Source organism: Eriocheir sinensis, chromosome 21, assembly GCF_024679095.1.
Source record: "Eriocheir sinensis breed Jianghai 21 chromosome 21, ASM2467909v1, whole genome shotgun sequence".
In the NCBI taxonomy this organism is placed as follows: Eukaryota; Metazoa; Arthropoda; class Malacostraca; order Decapoda; family Varunidae; genus Eriocheir; species Eriocheir sinensis.
In genome coordinates this window covers 580,911-602,500 of record NC_066529.1, presented here as the reverse complement: position 1 = coordinate 602,500, position 21,590 = coordinate 580,911, and the positions used below count along the sequence as shown (strand labels likewise).

At 47.1% G+C, this 21,590-nt stretch overlaps 1 protein-coding gene across 7 annotated transcripts in view; it reads left to right on the top strand.

Moving 5' to 3' along the window:
• LOC127001475 (carbohydrate sulfotransferase 1-like) overlaps positions 1-21,590 on the top strand; it is a 57,408-nt gene that overhangs the window by 20,253 nt on the left and 15,565 nt on the right. For 2 of the 7 annotated variants that reach the window (XM_050866022.1, XM_050866024.1), the window contains exon 3: positions 14,020-14,077. The exons of 1 other annotated variant lie outside the window; for it this stretch is intronic. The gene's annotated coding sequence lies outside the window, so the exon portion shown is untranslated. Of the gene's footprint in view, positions 1-5,811; positions 6,068-6,896; positions 7,043-13,933; positions 14,078-21,590 lie in introns of those variants that run through there. 4 more of the 7 variants (XM_050866025.1, XM_050866027.1, XM_050866028.1 and 1 more) reach the window with 4 other exon arrangements.

Here is a 21,590-nt window from a genome sequence, read left to right as displayed (position 1 = left end):
TACCGCACACTCCCACTGCCTCCCTCCTCTCCTCCTTTACCTCCATACTCCCCCTACACTCTATATTATATACGTTGTTCACATACTCCATACCTTTCATTCCCCTTCCTTCCCCACTCCTTCCTAACCTATCACCTTCATCATGTACCCTAACCAGCCTCATAGATCCTCCCTTCCTCCCTCCCTCCTTTCCTCCCTCCCCTCCCTTCCTATACTAAACTCTCACCCTCCTTCATTTTCCTCCCTTTCACCCACCTCTACCTCCCTTCACCCACTACTCCCTATCCTCTCCCCTACCTACCAGACTCTCACACCTTCCTTCTACCCCTTCCTTTCACACCCTCTCTCCCTGCTCCTTCCCTTACTCCCATCTTTCACCTACTACTCCCTGTCCTTACCTACCAGCCTCTCACTCTCTCTCTCTATCTCCTTCCCTTACCCTCCCCCTCCTCCCTCCTCTTCTCCTCCCCTCCCAAGACACGTAGGAGGGGCGGCCCTTTATTGGACAACTTCAGGAGGCCTCTTCTCTCCCCTCCCGAAGCAGGAAACATCTACTGCCGAAGGGGGAACAACGCCAACCCCTACTGTTATTGGTGTTTACCAGGGCTATTGTTGTTGTTGTTGTTGTTGGTGGTGGTGGTGGTGGTGGTGGTGTAATAGGAGTTGTAGTAGAGGTGGTGGTGGTGGTGGTGGTAGTAGTAGCAGCAATAGTAGTAGTAGTAGTAGTAGTAGTAGTAGCAATAGTAGCAGTAATAGTAGTAGTAGTAATAGTAGTAGTAGTAGTAGTTGTTGTTGTTGTTGTTGTTGATACTGTTACTGTTGATTAAGAAGACCAAGAAAAAAAAATTAAAAAAAAGGTGAAAGAATGAAACGAAAGAAAATAATTAACAAAAAGAAAGCGGAAAAAATAGATGAGAAAAAGAAATGGAGGAAAAAAATGAACAATTGGAAAATAAATAAATATGAAACTTGTGAAAAGAAGAAATAAATGGACACAAACGTTCCATCCGGCGCCTTCTTCCTCAATCCCTCTATCTCTGTACGCTTGTCTTGCCGCCTGTCACCCCCCCACTCCCACTCCTCCACCCCCTTCCACCCTCAGCCTCCACCTCCCCCTCTCACCCCTCAGAGTCATCCATCAGGGCGGCAATCTCTTCATCCATCTCCGGCTCCCCGCTTCCCCTTTCTCTCCCCCTCCTTCTCTCTCTCCCTCCCTTCCTCTTACGCCGCAAACGAAGGAAAGAAGAAATAAGTGAGGATGGAGAGGTTTTATTTGAGAGAGAGAGAGAGACGTACATATGATAAAGGAAAAAGTCTCTCTCCCTCCTCCATCCTTCCCTTTCCCTCCACAATGAAGGAAGGAAATGTTTACTTTGGAGGGACGGAAGGAATAAAATGATAAAAGGTGAGGAAGGGAGGGAGGGAAGGGAGAGTGGAGGAAAGTATAACGGAGGCAAGGGGAGGGAGAAAAGGCAGGGAAGGGAAGAAGGAGGAACGAAGGTGTGTGGAGAGAGAGAGAGAGAGAGAGAGAGAGAGAGAGAGAGAGTCTTTACAAGTAGCTCTATACTCTCTCTCTCTCTCTCTCTCTCTCTCTCTCTCTCTCTCTCTCTCTCTCTCTCTCTCTCTCTCTCTGACTTGGGTTTATTGGGACCTGTGTTGAACAAGTAAACTCATCCGGTGTTTGTCGTTCAGTGTAATAAAAATACGTTCGCGGGAGAAGAGCTTAACTTTTTTTTTCTTTCAATTTTCCTTTTTTTTTTTCGTAACTTAGACTTCGCTGAAAAAAATCCCCGCAGGTTATAAAGGAAACTTAACCAAGGGAACTTCTCGACACTTTTTTACCCTAATATTCCCTTAAAAAAAAAAAAAGACACTTGCTTCTTTAAGTTTTCAGTGCCCACAATTTCTTTCCAACGACAGCGTCAAAGAAATAACATATAATTGCAGTGTTTGGTCCCTGGGTGAGATATATTATTAAGTACACTGACTCATAAACATAATATAGATTTCACTAAGCGTCGAGTTAAGTATACAGTGATGTGGAGTAGTGATGTTATTTCTTTTCTCTCACAACATATATTTCCAAAGGCCTCAAAGAAGATTAGTCGGGTTCTCATGGGCGTTTTTGACAGTCATGGCGCGGAAACCTTGTCAAAATATCATCGCCAGGCTCATAAAATTGCCCATGGAAATCCCTACAACTTGTCAAAATATCATCGCCAGGCTCATAAAACTACCCATGGAAATCCCTACAACTTGACAAAATATCATCGCCAGGCTCATAAAACCACCCATGGAAATCCCTACAACTTGTCAAAATATCATCGCCAGGCTCATAAAACTACCCATGGAAATCCCTACAACTTGACAAAATATCATCGCCAGGCTCATAAAATTGCCCATGGAAATCCCTACAACTTGACAAAATATCGCCAGGCTCATAAAACTACCCATGGAAGTCCCAACAACCTCTACGAAAGCCTTAACAAATGTTGGTATGTAAACCCCGAAACGTTAATACACACAAAAGAGCATTACAAAAAAGCATTTTAAAACTACCCAGGGAAGAAAAAACACCTCTACGAAAGCCTTATCAAATCTTGGTATGTAAACCCCGAAGTGTTTGAGAATATGAGTCTTAGCTTAATACACACTAAAGAGCATTACAAAAAAGCATTATAAAACTAACCAGGGAAGAAAAAACAACTACCTCTACGAAAGCCTTATCAAAATGAATGTTGGTATGTAAACCCCGAAATGCAATACATACACAAAAAGGCATTGAAAGAGCTTGTAAGTGTGATATACAACGCTGAGCTGTCTTATGCTGCCCGTGCTGTCTTCAAGGGTTGGGTGATGGCTAGGTCAGCACAGCGGGAGTCTGGGGTCAGCGTGGCAACAGCACCACCACCAGCATCACCAATGAGACGATAACACGGATATACCCTTCCCTTTTCTCCTGTCCTTTCCCCTTCCTTCCCCTCTATCCTTTCCTTTCCTCTTTCCTCCCTCCCTTTCTTCCCCCCCTGCACCATTTTTTTCTTCCTTCCCCAAACTCTCTCCCCTGCCTTCCCTCCATCCTTTCCTTCTCCCCTCCCTTTCTTTCTCCTGTCCCTCCCTCCCTCCTCCCTTCAATGACCTCCTATACCCCCTAGTTGATTCACGCCTCTTCATGTTTCGTCCTCACTAACCTTCCTCTTCCTCTGCCTCCTCTACCCTCTTGATCTTCCTCTCTTCCCTTCCTACTCCTCTTCCCTCTTTTATTACCCTCTCCCATCTCTTACTTTTTTTTCCTCTCTTTTTTTCCTCCTCCTCCTCCTCCTCCCTAAGTCCTCTTTCTTCCTTCTTGTTATCCTTTTTCCTTCCCCTCCATCCTTTCTCCTTTCCTTCTTTCACATTCTACTTCCTCCTCCATCTCCTTCCCTTCATCCCTCCCTCATTCCTTCCCATTTCCTGTTTCCCTTCCTCTCTCTCTGCCACCTCTTTCCCTTCCTCTTCTATCCCTCTGTTCCTCTTCTTCTCCCTTCTCTCCCTCTTTCCTTCTGTCTTTTTCTCTCCTTTCTTTTCCTCCATCTTGCTCTTCAGTCTTCTGCCTAATCCCTTCTTCCCTCTCCTCCCTCTTTCTCTCCCTCTCTTATTCATTTCCTCCTTTCATCCTCTTCCTTCCTTTCCCTTCTGATCTCAACCTCCCTCCCTCTCTCCCTCCCTCCTTCCTTCCCTCCTTCCCTCCCTCCTCTACTGATCGGCCCACTCACACACACCCATTCCTTGGCCTTTGCGTCCCTTGAGCACACACACACACACACACACACACACACACACACACACACACACACACACGAACCCTAAGCTCCCTCTCCTTCGTCATCTATCACATCTCCACCCTCGACCTTTCTCTCCTCTTTCCTCCACTCTCTTCCCCTCTCTCCATTCTTCCACTTATTCTTCCATAGTTTCTTCCATCCCTCCACTTCCTTCCCTCCCTTCCATTCAATCCCACTCCTTCCCTTCCCTTCTCTTCCCTTCCCTTCCCCTCCACTCCGCTCCTTCCCTTCCTTCCACTTCTGAACTCTGCCCTTCCCTTCCCTTCCCTTCCACTCCGCTCCCATGCCCTTATCTCCCTTCCTTCCCTTCCTTCCACTTCTGAACTCTGCCCTTCCCTTCCCCTCCACCCCTTCCCTTCCCTTCCCTTCCCCTCCACTCCCCATCCATGCCCTCATCTCTCCCCTCCTTCCCTTCCTTCCACTTCTGAACTCTGCCCTTCCCTTCACCTCTACCCCTCCCCTTCCCTTCGTCTCCCTCCCTCTCTCCCTCCGCGTGGTCGGTCATCTCCCCTGACTGGCCAACACATTACCGGGGACATATCGTGGCCACACCAGCGCCCCTTGTGGCCATCAGCTCGGGGCCATAACTCTCCGCTCTGGCCCCGACGATGGAGGAGGAGGACAAGGAGGAGGAGGAGGGTGACGATAGGAGAGAAGAAGCATGCAAGGAAGGAGAAGAGGAAGGAGAGGAGGTGATGTCTAAGGGGATAAAAGGAGAGTGATGAGAGGGAAAAAGGGGAGGTAAGGAAATGGGGAATGGAGGAGGAGGAGGAGGAGGAGGAGCTGATTACGGATGAAGGGACACGAAGAAATGAAAGAAAGGGAGAAGAAAGGGAGGAAAGGAGGAAGAAGATAGGAAAGGAAGTAGGAGGAGGAGGAGAAACACAGAAGAAAGAAACAGGAGAGGAGAAGAGAATAAGAACAACATGGAGAGAGGAAACATGGAGGAGGAGGAGAGGGAAAGAAGAGGAGAGAAGAGAAAAAACAGGAGGGAGAGAGAGAGGAGGAGAGAGAGAGAGAGCGAGAGAGAGAGAGAGAGAGAGAGAGAGAGAGAGAGAGAGAGAGAGAAAAACATGATGGCCTTGACGTGCTTAAGTGATGGAAATGAATGAATGGCAACTTAACATACTTTACATTGATGGTGTATGTGTGTGTGTGTGTGTGTGTGTGTGTGTGTGTGTGTGTGTGTGTGTGTGTATGTGACTACTATTACTCTACTTCCTTTCCTCCTCCTCCTCCTCCTCCTCCTCCTCCTCTTTCTCCTCCTCCTCCTCCTCCTCCTCCTCTCCCTCCTCCTCTTCCTCCTCCTCCTCCTGATTTTTCTTTCTCCAACAATCCCAACTATAATGTCGTCACTACATATCTCTCTCTCTCTCTCTCTCTCTCTCTCTCTCTCTCTCTCTCTCTCTCTCTCTCTCTCTCTCTCTCTCTCTCTCTCTCTCTCTCTCTCTCTCTCTCTCTCTCTCTCTCTCTCTCTCCTCGCATTCTGCTTCTCATCTTTATTTTCAGTGTCTCCATTTCATCTCGTTCGCCTTTTACTTTCCTTTCTTTCTTTTCCCCATTTTCTGAGTTAGTCTGAGTCCCTTTTTATTTTTTCCTTTCTTTTCACTCTCTTCCTCCGGCCCCGGTCTTTCCTTCCCTTCCCTTTCCTCCCTTCCTCTACTTTTGTCTCTAGATTTCCCCGTTCTTTCCTATCGTTTCCTCTCTCCTCTCTTTTCCTTTCCTTTCGTTTTCTCTCTCTCCACTCCACTCCTCTCATCCCCTTTGCCTTGGTTTCTTTCCTTTCTCTCCTCTCCTTTCATCTCATCTCTTCTCCCTCTCTCCCTCATCGTCTTCATCCCTTCCTAATCCTCATTATCCTTCTTAAGTCGATAACATCAAGAAAGATAATGAAAACAAGGATAAGATATAACCTCATCAACGGCCGCTGCTGCTGCTACTACTAGGGTGGGTAGCTGGCAACCCCCTGACCGCAAGGCACCGAGGCGCGGCACCCACGCTGGCACGGTCAAGGGTCAAGGAAAAACGCCGCCCCGCCCCTTGGCGGCGGCGCGGCCCCTAGCAGTGCCCCTTGCGCTTCGGTATCGTTCGTGCCGTCTCTCGCTGTCCGCTTCGTTCGCTTATTGTGCCTCCTGCCACAAAGAGTACATGAACCTACTTTATCCAGTGTGCTTATCTGTCCTGGTACACCCCGAGGACACTAACATTCACGGCGCAGTGATAATGACTCTGCAGGACGGAAAGTAAGTGAGACGGTGACCGGCTGAAGGGACGCTGGCCCAGATTGAGGCTTGGGTGCTGCCGCGTTCACCCTTTGTTCGTCGCAGCTTCGTCTTCGCGATCCGGTGTGTGAACAGCAGCATTTCCCTGTGAACGTGTCGGTGACAGCCCAGGCTGTGTTTATCGCGTGCTGGACTGCATATAAGGGTCGGTCATGACCTCCCACGCAAGCCCCAATAAATGTACGCTATCACGATGGTAGAGCCAGAACCTCTCGCCCCAGGACTCCCCTCCGCCACCCCTACAGCCTAAGAAGGAGGCGCAGGCTCCGCCGCCGCCCGCCTTCCCCTCTCCACCCCATCACCCGCCGCCCCAAGACTCTGTGGCGTCGGGCACACCGCGGCCGCCTATTTCTTTATCCCCAACCGCCGGGTCCCCAGCCATGGACCACGCGGTCTGGATGAGGCAGGTGGCGGAGAGAGATACCAAGAGGCGGGAAGAAGCAACTCGACGACGGGAGGAGGAAGATCAACGACGGAAGGAGGAAGTCCAGCGCTTCGAGACATTATCGGCGACGTTCGCACGGAGTCACCTCGGCACCAATTCTCACAAAAGCACCCCTCCACCCGAGCCGCAGTCACTACAGCGGGGAGAATCGGAGCCTCCCGCAGCTCGGGTTTTTCTGCCATCTCCCTGCCCTTCCCCTCCACTTCTCCCCCTGAATGCTTCATTTCAGGAATTCCGGATGTGGAGGCTGCGTTGGACGGACTTCGCAACGATAAATTACCTGGCCGACTGGTCCCGGGAGAGGCAGCTCAGCTTGCTGCGGTTGGCCCTGCCCACGAAGACACTCGACGAGTTGGAGTACACCCTGCATGTGCGCCCCGACACTACGAAGACGGCCGTGGAGGTGCTGGACTTGCTGCAGCAGTACTTCAGAGAGCGCACCCACGAGGTTCAGCGCCGCCATGCCTTCTCCAACTGCAAGCAGGCTGAGGGTGAGTCGTTTGGCATGTTCTTTATGCGCCTAAAGGGGCTGGGAGAGGAGGTCGACTTGTGTGCCGCCCATCACCAACGGTGCGAAGAGCAATGGCTGAAACACGGCGTTATAATCGGCGTGAGGGACAAAGAGTTACTCGAACACCTCCTCAACATGGACTCCTCCCGCCCCCTCCAGGACACGCTGGCGGAGTGCCGGATGTTTGAAGCAATTGCCACAGCTGTACCGGACCCGCCCGACGTGGTGAGCGGCACCTGCGGCAGCTGCGGTTGGCCACACGGCGCCAGGGCGTGCCCGGCCGCCGGGTCAGCTTGCAGCGGGTGTGGCGGCAAGGGTCATCGGTCACACACGGTCAAGTGCCCTGCAAGATTTGCCCAGTGCACCGTGTGCAGCCGCTTTGGACACTACGATAACGTCTGCAGAAAAAACAAGCCCAAGAACAAGAGAAAAAAGTGAATACTGGCGTGGTTCGCACACACCCGGCCCCATCTGACTCGCCGCAGGAGGGGAACGTCAGGCGGGTGGGCACGACTGAACGCCCCTATGCCACACCCTCCCTTACCATTCACGTCTCCGTCCCCTCCGAGGGTGTGTCGGGCAGCATCGAGATAATACCCGGCACCGGCGCGGATGTTACGGTGTGACGGTGTTAGGCCTAAAGCACCTCCGCAGTCTCGAGATGACCAAATATCGTAAGCACCGCCCAAAGAGCTCCACTATTACAACGCGGATCGCCGCGGATCCAGAGGAGGTACGGGGTGTAGATGAATTCTCGACACCTGCCGCCCTCACCGGTCATGGGCCTGGTGATCCAGCTGGCAAAATTTTCTCCAAACACCTCAGCCGCCGCCATGCCTCTCAGTCCCCTGATGAGCCATAGGAAGACCTTTGCACAGCCCCCGGATCATGACGAGACCTTCAAGACGGTGACGGAGGCCTCAGCTCTTCCACCAGTCCTCGCCACGTCCGACCCAGCACTGCCCGCCGTTCTGCAGACGGACGTCTCTCGCCTATACGGTGCGGGTTACGCCCTCCTGCAGGACCATGGTGGAGGCAGGTCCTGGGGCCGGATTCATCAAGCCACTACAAGGCCGGTCGTTGGTAAGTCGTTTAGTAAATCTGTCCTCCACGAATGATCCTTGAGTTTAGGCTGCCCCGATGACAATGAATGAAGTACTGCCTGGTCGACACTTCTTTAATTGGCATTGGAGGCACCTTAAGATCAAGCGCGTTCCTAGATGATGGAGTTACTAAAAGACTTACCAACAACAGGGTCTCGTAAGCGGTTTGATGAATCCGCGCCCTGGGCTTCAGGCTCGTCCAGTGTGGATCGCGTTTCCTGACAGACGCCGAGACACGTTACGCCACCACTGAACATGAGTTGCTGGAAGTGGTGTGGGCCATGGCGAAATGCAGATTTTTTTTTGATCGACCTCCAGCACTTCGACATCGTCACTGGCCACACACAGGCTGCGGCCCGCATCCTGAACCACTACCCGCTGAACACCATCGTAACCCCCCGCCTCCAACGTCATTGCCTCACGTCGTCTCTTGCTGTCCGCTTCGTGCGCTTGTAACCAACCTCCTCTTACACAGAGTACAAGAACCTACTTTTTCAAGTGTGTTTGCTTACCCTTATCATGCACCCTGGGGACACAAACATACAACAACCACCACTAATAGTATACTACTTCTACTACTACAACTACAACTACTACAATCACTACTACCACCACCACAACCATCAACACTACTACTACTACTGCTATTACTACTACTACTACTACTACTACTACTACTACTACTGCTACTACTACTACTACAATCACTACTACCACCACCGCAACCATCAACACTACTACTACTACTGCTATTACTACTACTGCTACTTCTACTTTATACTACTCAGTGCACCATGTCCTCCCTTATCATTATTCGTACGCCTCATCCACCCTCCTTCCACCCCCGTAACATCCACCCCTTCCGTTCCCCTCCTCTTTCACCCCTCCCACCCACTCTCACGCTACCCTTCTCTGCCCTCACTAACTAACCCATTCTCCCTCTCACTTTCCTCTTCCTCTTAGACTCATCCCATCTTCTTCGCCTCTTCTTTTTCGCATTTCTTCCTCTGTTAATTAAATGTGTGAAGTGATGGAAAGAGAGGAAAGAAAGGAAGGGAAGGAGGATGATGATGATGATGATGATGATGATGATGATGATAATGGGAGTAATAATAGTGATAATAATGGATTACCTTCAACCATAAAGTGATCTCGTAGGAATTGAAATGAGTTTCGATAATATGCTAATGAACGTGACCTCTTTCTTCCTTCCTTCATTCCTTCCTTTCTTCTTTCCTTTCTTTCTTCCCCGAGATATCAGAAGAGAAAGAAAGATAACAAAAGGAAAAAAAGGACATAAAGATACAAGGAATAAGAGTTTTGTAACAGAGAGAGAGAGAGAGAGAGAGAGAGAGAGTATAGAAGACTGACAGGAAGGAGAGGGAGAAAAAATGAATATGGAGAAAAAGAGGAAAAAAGAGAAAGAGGAGGAGGAGGAGGAGGAGGACGAACGGATTAGATGGGTAGGCAGAATATAAGAGGAAACATGGAAACATGGACTAGCAGGCAGCAGAAAGCCTGTTGGCTCATTACTAGGTTGCGGCCTCAAGTGATTCAATTCAATGTTTGCCTGCAGAGGGAGAGGCTTGGAAGGATTAAAGCACTTGTGTACCTACTCTTGGGAAGTTGCAACAGCCTGCTGTTGTTGCAAAAGTGGCGATGGAGTTGATGAAGGAGTTGATGCTAACCACTCTAACCAGCTGTTCTCTGTTCCAGTGGCGAAACACAACCATTCGAGAAATAACTCCGGATGCTGCCGATGCATCGCTTTGCTTGAATTGTGTTGTTTTGTTTGTTGTTTGTTTCTTAGGTAGAGGAGAAGGAGGAGGAGCAGGAACAGGACCAAGAAGAGGAGGAGGAGGAGGAGCAGGACCAAGAAGAGGAGGAGGAGGAGGAGGAGGGGAGGAGGAGGAGGAGAGAGAGAATCCGAGACGAGCGAAGAAAGGAGAGACAGACGGGAGGTAAAAAGAGGATTATGGAGGAAAGAAGAGAGAGAGAGAGAGAGAGAGAGAGAGAGAGAGAGAGAGAGACATACATATATACATACATACAGACAGACATACAGACAGACAGACATGACAAATCTCAGCTCCCATCATCTTGTCTCTTTCCTAATTAACATCCGACACTGTTCTCCTCTTCCCCCATCCATCCATCCCTTCCCATCACCCTTCTCCCCATCACCCCATCCACCCTATTCCATCTATTCAAGAGCAAAAGTGACGAAGAAGTAAAGGATGGGAGTATGAAGGGAAGGGAAAGAAAGGAATAAGCAAGAGATAGACAGATAGATAGATAGATAGACAGATAAACAAATAGACTGTGATAGATAGCATGATATAGATAGTGCAAGATAGATAGATAGACAGGTAAATAGAAATACTGGTAGATACATAAATCATCATCATCATCATCATTATCTTCACCATCTTCATCTCATTATCATCTCTTGCACCTCATCTTCTCTCTCTTTCTTCTATCTTTCTTTCTCTCCAATTTGCCTTCCCTTCTTCTCTTCCTTACTACACATCCACCTTTCCTCTTCTCCCCATCATCTCTCGTTCCCCTCTTCCTCCCTTCGTACCCATCTCCCCCATCATCATCCCATCATCCCTTCACTCCTACTAATAATAATAACCATCCACTTCGTCTCCATATATAACCCAGCCTTCCCTTCCCTTCCCCTCCATTCCCTTCTCTTTCCTTCCCTTCCCTTCCTTCCCCCTTCTGACCTCCGGCTATTTGCTTATGCTGATGAGCTTCCCTAGCGCCTTAATATTACCTGAAGGAGGAGGAGGAGGAGGAGGAGGAGATAGTGGTGGTGGTGGTGGTGGAGGGGGGTGGAGGAAGAGGAGGAGGAGGAGGAGGAGGAGAAGGAGATGGTGGTGGTGGTGGTGATGATGGTCGTGGAGGAGGAAGAGAAGGATGAGGAGGAGGAGGAGGAAGAAGAGGAAGAGGAGGAGGCATGAAGGAGGAAGAACGGATTTGTAAGAAAAGGAAGAAGGAAAAAGAATGCGTACAGAGAGAGAGAGAGAGAGAGAGAGAGAGAGAGAGAGAGAGAGAGAGAGAGAGAGAGAAGAATATGTTGAAGAATATGAAATGACATGAAGGAGGAGGAGGAGGAGGAGGAGGAGGAGGAGAAAAGGAGAGAGAAGAATGGGAGATGTCTTCATAGTAACAGAATGATGATGATGAAATGGGCGATAATAAGAAGGAAAGGGATGAAGGAGGAGGAGGAGGAGGAGGAGGAGTAGGGGGATGAGGAGGTGGAGGAGAAGGAGGTGAGGAAGAAAAAAGAAAGAAAGAAAGAAAGAAAGAAAGAAAAAGAAAGAAGGAATGACAGACAGAAAGAAAAAAGTGAAAGAAAAAAGAAAGATTAAAAAAGAAAGAGAAAAATCAAGTCATAAAAAAATAACCAACAAAAAAAATAACAAGAAAAGAAAGACAAAAAGGAATCAGAAAAACAACTCAAAACAAAACAAAACAAACTAGCAAGAAAACAAATGAAGGAAAGGCAAAGGAAGGGGAGAAGAGAAGGGGACGGACGATAAATGAGAGGAGGAAGGAGAGGAGGAAGAAAAAAATAAGACATAAAGAAGATGAGGGGAAGGAAGGAAGGAAGGAAGGAAGGAGAGGGTGGAAGGGAAGGCAGGAAAGAAGGTGAAGAGGAGGAGGAGGAGGAGGAGGAGGAAGAAGGAGATGAGAACAAGAGAAAAGAAGAGGAGGGAGGAAAGAGAAATGAAGGAGAGGATGAAAGGAAAAGAAGGAAAGAAGAGGAAGAGGAAGACGAGAAGGAGGAGGGAGGAAGAGGGAATGAAAGAGAATAGGAAGGAAGGAAGGAAAGGAAAGGAAGGAATGGAGATAAGAAAGCAAGGTGGAGAAGGCAAAAATGTATGAAGGAAGGAAAGAAGGAAGGAAGGAAGGAAGGAAGAAATAATAGATGAATGAATGTATAAATTTATGGAAAGAAAAAGTAGAAAACAAAGAAAAGAAAGAAAAAGAAAAAAAAAGGAGAAAAAGAAAGAATAAAAGAAAGAAAACAAGGATATGAGAGAGAGAGAGAGAGAGAGAGAGAGAGAGAGAGAGAGAGAGAGAGACCCACCTGGTTACATTTCCATATTAGAGAGAGAGCCAATTCAGTGCCTCTCCTCCTCCTCCTCCTCCTCCTCCTCCTCCTCCTCATTTGATCCTTCTCTCATGACGCCTCCCATTAACCCTCCATTCCCTTGGTCATACAAGAGGAGGAGGAGGAGGAGGAGGAGGAGGAGGAGGAGCAGGAGGAGTGAAGAGGAGGAAGGTCGGAAAGAGGAGGAAGAGGAGAGAAGTGAAAATTATTATAAAAAAAAGATGTGAATGAAAAAATGGAAAAGCGGGAGCAGTAGGAGGAGGAGGAGGAGGAGGAGGAGGAGGAGGAGGAGGAGGAGGAGGAGGAGGAGGAGGAGGAAAAGAGATTGAAAAAGGAAGGATATGAAGACAGACAGGTGATCATGAGGAGAAGAAAGAAGAGGAAGTGGAGGAGGAAGAAGAAAGGAGGAGGAGAATTAGGAAGGAGATGAATGAGGAGGAGGAGGAGGAGGAGGAGGAGGAGGAGGAGGAGGAGGAGGAGGAGGAGGAGGAGGAGGTGTAGGAGAATTGCTGGTAGGCTAAAAGAAGAAGAGGAGGAGGAGGAGGAGGAGGAGGAGGAGGAGGAGGAAGGTACGTGGAAGAGGGAAGACTACGGAAAATAATAAAATAGAAGGAGGAGACGGAGGAAGAAAATTGAGAAAGAGGAGAAGGAAGAGAAAGAAGATGAATGAGAAAAAAGATGAGAGGAGGAGAAAGAGGAGGAGGAGGAGGAGGAGGAGGTGGGGGACTGAAGGATAATCAAATGAAAGCTTAAACAAGAGGAGGAGGAGGAGGAGGAGGAGGAAAAAGCGGGAAGCAATGTCCAGAGTCGGGCTGATAAGGTCCCGCCGCCAGAGGAAGGAAGATAAGACGGGAATAACCGAGCGATAAGGGGGGGGGGGGGGAGGGCTGTTGCCGACACCACCACCACCGCCACCACCAGTAACACCACCAGTAAACCCACATCTACCCTCCACCACCACCAGTAACACCACCACCACCAGTAACACCACCAGTAAACCCACCTCTATCCTCCACCACCACCAGTAACACCACCACCACCAATGACACCTCCACTACCACCACCACCAGTAATATTACAACCAGGAACAACACCATCACCAGAGACACCACCACCATCGCCCCCACCATCAGTAACAACACCAGTAACAACACCAGTAACATAAATAAAAGTAACAACAACACCAGTAACACCACCACCACCAGTAACACCATCATCACCCCCAACCTTGTCACTCCCTCTCCACTTGTTCCCTTCCTCCTTCCTTTCTCCTCTCCACTTTCCTTACTTCCTTCCTCTTTATTTACTTCCTCTTCCTTCCCCTCCAGCACCTCCCCTCCCCTCTCTCCCTTCATCCCCTCCCTTCTTCCTCATCCCACTTGCTTCCCCTACTAGACCCCTCTTTATCAACCTCCCCTTCACTCCTACGTAATCTCCCTTCCTTCACCCCCATCTTCATCACCTTCCCCCTCCCATTCCTTAACTTGCACCTCCTACTCCCCTCTCCCTCCCTCTTCTAACTTCAACCTCCCTTCCACTACCTCCTCTATATTCCCCCTCCCGCCATCCCCCTCTTTATCAGCATCCCCTCCCTCCGTTCCCTCCCTTTCCATTCCTTATCTCGAACTCCGACTCCCCTCCCCCTCTCCCCCCCTCTTCAAACTCCGCCCTCACTCGCCATTCACTCCAATCGCTCTCACCTGCTCTCACACTCGTCTCCTTCTTCAGAGTGAGTGCACGGTGAAGCAGAAGAAACAGAATAGGCGTCCCCTAGAACAAGAAACAGGTAAGATTATAGTATTGATTAAGAAAAGGTGTGTCAGGAGGTAAGATTCTAAGATAAGATAAAGTAACAGAGATATGGTTAGGTAGGAACAGTTCATTAAGGGCAGGTGTGTGTGAAGATAAGGAGAGGGAAAATAAAAGATAAATGGTTAGGTAGGAGTACTATTTGATTAAGGCAAGTATGGGTGAAGGGAAGGGAAAGGAACACAGAGAATGATTAGGTAAGAGTAATTGATTAAGGGCAGGGAAGGAAAGGTAAGGAAAGTGAAATTAACAGATATGGTTAGGTAAGACCAGGCACAGGTAAGGTCATAAGGGAAGGCAGGCAAGACAAGAAAAACGTATTATTGTGAGGTAGGAGAGGAGAAATGAAGTGTGCTTATAGTAAGGGTGTGAATAAAGCAAGATGAAAATAAGAAGGTGTTCATAGGTTAGTGAGATATAGGTATGACTATAGAAAAAGTCGACAAGAAAATACTAAGGAAAAAGGTAAAACAGAAGAAATCAAGGTGAAATTTAAGAGGTAGGTAAGGAATAGAGGTTGGGTAAGCTTAGGTAAAACTATAAGAAAAATGAGAAGAAAATAAATTGCGAAAGGCGTGTAAGGTTATAAAGAAAGTAAGAGAAAACGAAACTAAGGAAAATATGGGATTATTATTATTATTATTATTATTATTATTATTATTATTATTGTTGTATTGCTTTGGGGGTTTATTGTTCCTGCCTCCATTGTTCTTGTTAGTAGTAGTATTGATGCCCGTGAACACTGGGTACGTACACACACACACACACACACACACACACACACACACACACACACACACACGGGGGGGGGGGGGGGGAGGGACGAAACAAGATAATGAAACAGACAAAAAAAATTACACCCTTGATTTCTCTAAAAGCCGAGGAGAGAGAGAGAGAGAGAGAGAGAGAGAGAGAGAGAGAGAGAGAGAGAGAGAGAGAGAGAGAGAGAGAGAGAGAGAGAATGGAGGAGAAATCAGCTGTTAGAACTCTTCCCTATTATCTCTACCCTCTTCCACCTCCTCCTCCTCCTCCTCCTCTTCTTCCTCCTCCTCCTCCTCCTCCTCCTCCTCTTTCCGTGTTATCTCCCCCTCGTCGGAACACCGAGCGTTAAGATACCTCCCTTCCTCCCTCCCTCCTTACCTGCCTCCCTCCCTCCCTCCTTCCATAGCGAGTGTGAGAGAAAACAGGAAATGAGATGCCGCTCTTGTGTGTGTGTGTGTGTGTGTGTGTGTGTGTGTGTGTGTGTGTGTGTGTCGATATAGGAACTGGATCCAATAATGTTACGAGGAATGGCAATAACAATAACTATTACTATTACTATTACTTCTGCTACTACTACTACTACTACTACTACTACTACTTCAATCACCACTGCCGTCATGTATACCTGACTTTTTTTTCGTCTCTCCTAAACACGAAAAGAAAATCATCATCATCATCATCATCATCATCATCATCATCGTCGTCTAGTTCTATCCCTCCCTTCCTTCTTCATCTCCTTCCTTCCTTTCTTCTCCATTATATCTTTCCCTTCTTCCTTCACTATCTCTCCCTCCTCCCCACCCTTCATCATCCTTTCTTTCTCCGTCCCATCCTTCCTTTTCCTTCTTCATCCACTTCTCCCTCTCCATCTTCATTTTCTTCTCAATCCCATTCCTTCTTCATCCCCTCTTCCTCCTCCTCCTCCTCCCCACCCCCTCCTATCGTTTTTCTCCATCCTAATCTCCCTTTCCTTCTTGCTTTGATATCCTTCCTGTATCCTGCTCAATCTCAGTCTTCCCTTCCTTCTTCATCCTCTCCTCCTCCTCCTCCTCCTCCTCCTCCCCCCCTCCTTCGCTCCCTAAGAGGCTTGCGGCGTGTTCTCGAGGGGAGGAAGTGTAAAAAGAAGGGGAGGAAGGATAGAAAACGGGACGCGAAATTCTCAAACGATAACTTCGCCGTTTTCTTCACAATAACTTTGACACGTAATAAAGAGTATTGATTTATAGGAGGAAGAGGAGGAGGAGGAGGAGGAGGAGGAGGAGGAGGAGGAGATGATGAAGAGGAATGACCCATCTATCTTTCATCTTTATTTTTTTTCTTTTATTTTATTTTCTTATTATTATTCTTGTTCACTTATTCTCTTGTTTCCTTATTTTTATTCTTATTTTCCTTTATTTCTTATATTTAGTGTCTATCCTTCGTCTCTCTCTCTCTCTCTCTCTCTCTCTCTCTCTCTCTCTCTCTCTCTCTCTCTCTCTCTCTCTCTCTCTCTCTCTCTCTCTCTCTCTCTATCTCTCTCTCTCTCTCTCTCTCTCTCTTCCTCTCTCTTCCTCCTTTCCTCCCCTCTCCTTTCCTTCCTCCTCCTCTTCCTTTCTTCCCTTTCCTTCTTCCTCGTTCCCTCCCTTTCCTCCCTTCTATCCCTATTCCTCCTTCTTTCTCTCTGTCTCCCTTCCTTCCATCTCATTCCTCCAATCCTTCATTTCCGATTCTCCCTCTCTCTCTTCCATTCATCATTCTCTCCCTTCCTCCCTCCCTCCCTCCCTTCCTCCCTCTCTCCTGTCCCCTTTCGGTCTTCCTCCAATCCATCTCTTCCCTACCCTCCCTCAGTCTATCATGCATCCTCCCTCTCTCTCTCTCTCTCTCTCTCTCTCTCTCTCTCTCTCTCTCTCTCTCTCTCTCTCTCTCCATACAGGTGCACAAGGGCTTCAGGTTTTAATTAAGCCCCGGCAGAGGTGGAAAGGTAGGCAGGTATATATAGGTAGGTAGGTAGGAAGGGTAGGAAGGTAGGCAGGTATATAGGTAGGTAGAAAGGTAGGTAGGTAGGTAGGTAGGGCAGGTAAGGTCGGTAGGGAGGTGAGGCGGAAGGGATGAACAGAGAAAGGCAAAAAAAGAAAAATAGGAATGAATAAAGAAAGAAAGAAGGAAGGAAGGAAAAGGAAAAAAAGAAAGAATGAAAAGAAAAAAAAAGAAATAAAGATTGAAAGATATAGAGAAGAGAGAAAGACAGATAAATAGATAGATAGATAGATAGATAGATTGAGAGTTTGACAAATGAAAAGAAAAGAATAAATGTATAAAGAAAGAAAGAAAGAAAGAGAGGTACAGAAAAATAAGAAAGAAAGGGTAGGAAAAGAGAGAAAGCGGTAAAAAGAAAGAAAGAAAGAAAGAAAGTAAGAAAGTGGGGAAAGGTGAAGATGAGAAAGGAAAAGAGGGATTAATGAGAGAGAGAGAGTGTAAAAGTGTGAGAAACTCAAATATGAATAAATTAATAACAAGAGATAAAAATAAAGGAGGAGGAGGAGGAGGAGGAGGAGGAGGAGGAGGAAGAGGAAACTAAAGTACAATTAAATCAGAAACGAAAAATGAATATATGAAAGAATAAAAGAAGAAGAAGAAGAAAAAAAAAAAAAGAAGAAGAAAAAGAAGATCAGAAGGAGGGAGAAGAGAAAGAGAAGGAGGAGGAGGAGGAGAGAGGAGGATGCATGATAGGAAAAAGAAGTAGGAGAGAAACAACAAGAAGAACAAGATTAATACCAAGAAGAATATCAAGAGGAAGAGGAGGAGGAAGAAGAAAGGGAGAGGAAGAAGAGGAGGAGGAGAAAGAGAGGAGGAGGAGGAGGAGGATGGAGGAAAAACACGCCCCTCTGATTACTTCTTTCATCTGCCTCCTTCATCAATATCTTTGGCATTCTCTTTGCATAACATTATTGCCTCGCCCTCTTTTACTCTCCCTCTCTCCCTCCCTTCCTCCCTTCCTTCTTTCTTTTCTCATCAGCTGTTCTCTATTTTCCTTTCCTCTTTCTCCTCCTCCTCTCTCTCCCTTCCTTCCTTCCTTCCTCATCTTGTTTCCTATCATTTCTCTTCCATTCTCCTCCTCCCTTCCTTCCTTCCCTCTTCATTTTCTGTTTCCTATTTTCCCTCTTCCCCATTTCTCTTCCTTTCTCTCTCTCTCTCTCTCCCTTCCTTCCTTCCTTCCTTATCTTGTTTCCTATCATTTCTCTTCCATTCTCCTCCTCCCTTCCTTCCTTCCCTCTTCATTTTCTTTTTCCAATTTTCATTCTTCCCCCTTTCTCCTCCCTTCCTTCCTTCCTTATCTTCTGTTTCCTATTATCTCCTCTTCCCTCCCTTTCTTCTCCGCTCTCTCTTTCTTCCTTCCTTCCTTCCTTCCTCATCTGTTTCCTATTATCTTTCTGCCCTCTTTCTCCTCCTCCTAACCTTCCTTCCTTATCTGTTTCCTACTATCCTCCTTCCTTCTTTCTCCTTCCCAATCCTATCCCTATCAATTCCCCTTCTATTTCCCACCTCCCCAACCTGCACCCCCCAAGCATACACTGGAAAACATACAGAGGAGAGATTTTCAGCGAACATTCATGCGGGCGGAATACCTGGCTGGCTGGTTCCGCTAATATCCACAGGTAAACACTGATTACTTCCGCTCTACGATTTTTCCGGGTAACGTAGAGGAGTGCAAAAACAGGAACGTATTGAGAGAGGAGGAAAAGGATTAGAGGACAGTGCAGGATTACGACAGAAAATATGATAATGATGATAGGAAGAATAAGAAAGAAAGACAAAAGAAGATAAAGAAAACGATGAAAAAGATGATGATGATGATGAGGAGGAGGAGGAGAAGGAGGAGGAGTAACAAGGATAACAACAACAAAAATAATAACACTAGTAATAATCATCATCATTATCAGAAGAAGAAGAAGAAGAAGAAGAAGAAGAAGAAAACAAACGAAGAAAATACAGAATAATAACAACAACAACAACAACAACAACAACAATAATAATAATAATAATAATAATAATAATAATAATAATAATAATAATAATAATCAGCCCAGCCAGCCAGCCAGCGCAAAAAAGAAAATATCCAGCGTAAAACGAGCGCGCGGGAGGAGCAATTACGCGCTTAATTACTGCCTGTTTAGGAGCTCGACGAGGCTGGCGAGCGTGGACGGGAAGAAAGAAAGTTTTACCGCCACCACGGGAGAGGGAAGAATAGGGGAGGATGGGGAAAGAGGGGTGGAGGAAGGATAGGATAAAAGGGGGGAAGGAAGGAAGGAGGAAAGGAAGGAGAGAGGAGAGTTAGAGAGGAGGGAAAGAATGGGGGAAAAGAGGAGGAGGGGTAAGGAAGAAGAGGGGAAGGTGGGAGGAAGGAAAGGAAGGAGGGGGGGAAGGAAGGAGATAGGGAAGGGGAGTTATAGAGGAGGGAAAGAATGGGGGAAAAGAGGAGGGGGGGTAAGGAAAAAGAGGGGAAGGTGGGAGGAAGGAAAGGAAGGATGGGGCGAGAAGAAGGAGGGAGGAAAGGAAGGTGGAAGGGAAGGAAGGGGTGAGGAATGGGGAGTTACAGAGAAGGGAAAAAATAACAGGAGGAAGAAGGAGGAGGGAGAGGAAGGAGGGAAGTAGGGAGGAAGAGGAAGTTATACGAATGGAAAGAGGAAAGAGGAAACATAAGGATGAGAGAGAAGAAGGAAAATGGAAAGAAACTCAGGAAGGAAGGATGGAGGGAAGGAAAAAATGGAAGAGGAGGAATGATGAAAGTACAGTAGCAGGAAGGCAGGAATAAGGAAGGAAGGAAAGGAGGGAGGAAGGAAAGATGGAGAGAAAGGAAAAAAAGAAAGTACAGTAGCAGGAAGGCAGGAATAAGGAAGGAAGGAAAGGAGGGAGGAAGGAAAGATGGAGAGAAAGAAAAAAATGGAAGAGGAGGAATGATGAAAGTACAGTAGCAGGAAGGCAGGAATAAGGAAGGAAGAAAGGAAGGAAGGAAGGAAGGTCTGACGCCTTATATTGAGAATGATAATGATAAATATTTAATCTATTCAGTGACCTGCAGAACTTTTTTTTTTAAGGTAACGGAGGAGGAGGAGGAGGAGGAGGAGGAGGAGGAAAAAGAGGAAAAGGAAGAAGACAACAAGAAAAAAACAAGAATGATAAGAAAAGAACAAGACTTGAAAAAAAAACAAGAGGAGGAGGAGGAGGAGCAGGATGAGAAAGATGAGAAACAGCAGGAGGCGGCGGAGGAGGAGGAGGAGGAGGAGGCCGGGGCGGTCGATGAAGTGGCGTCATGTCAACCTGTCGGCCTCCTTCATTAGCGAGAGACAGGTATACGAGCCTACACTACGTCCCCGTCTGCCCTGATCCATCACTAATCTATTGCCTAACCTACACCATGCCAAGCGTCACACAGGGTCAAGGGGGGACTTCTAAAGATGGACATACGTAGAGGACAGAAAGGAACATGGGCCGGTATTAATAGACGTTTCCAGCTCTCGTATTAATTCATTCTAAAGGCAAAATAATAGGTAAAACGCGTTCTCATGAGTGTTTTTTTACGTTCATGCCACATAAGCTTTGTCAAACTACCACCAGGGTCGTGAAAATACCCATGGAAAGCCCCACAACTACTAGGAAAACCTTGTCAAATGTGTGAGCTTGGGCACCGATTGTTCAGGCCATTTGGTGTTTTCAAACGCTTCCAACACACATCAGCTATTTCCAAAGGCCAAAAAGGAGATCAATCGGGTTCTAAGAGTGTTGTTTTAGGTTCACGGTACAGAAGAAGGGTCAAACTATCACCAGGGTCATAGAACTACCCCTGGAAAGGCCCACAACTACTAGGAAAGCCTTGTCAAATGTGTGAGCTTGGGCACCGAAATGTTCAGGCCGTTTGGTATTTTCCGACGCTTCCAACACACATCAGCTATTTCCAAAGGCCGAAAAGGAGATCAATCGGGTTCTAACGAGTGTTGTTTCAGGTTCACGGTACAGAAAACGGGTCACACTACCACCAGGATCATAAAACAACTCCTGACAATGCCCACAACTCCTACGAAAGCCTTGTCAAATATGTGTTCTTGGGCGCCGAAATGTCTTAGTTTTTCACCCGCCTAGAACTACAATAAAAACATAAATAGTAATCTCTGTGTTCACGCTTCTCACGTTTCCCTGCTTCATTAATCAAGGCACGTGGCGGATGTGGGCGTCCCTTAAACACAGGTAAACTCAGGTGAACGGCTGGCATCATTACTTTCTCATTCATTACTCCGAGTATTATTTCTTTCCCTTAGTGAGTGACTCGAAGGCAATAATAATTTCAGGCTGTAAGACACGGGCATATAGAGACGGTATTTCTGTGTGTGTGTGTGTGTGTGTGTGTGTGTGTGTGTGTGTGTGTGTGTGTGTGTGTGTGTGTGTGTTAAGAAAATCAGGGGAAGGAAGGGCAGGTGGGTGAGATGATAGATGGAGACAGTCGAGCATTAGCGAGGGTGGAGGAAGGGATGAGAGAGAGAGAGAGAGAGAGAGAGAGAGAGAGAGAGATAAACGCTAACAAGGGAAAGGAAGACAATAATGAGTAAAAGAATAAAAGAGGGAGAAAGAAAAAAGACAAACCAGTAATAATAATAATAATAATAATAATAATAATAATAATAATAATAATAATCTTTGACGCTATACAGGTTCATACATACATACATAGTACATCCATACATACATACAGTTAG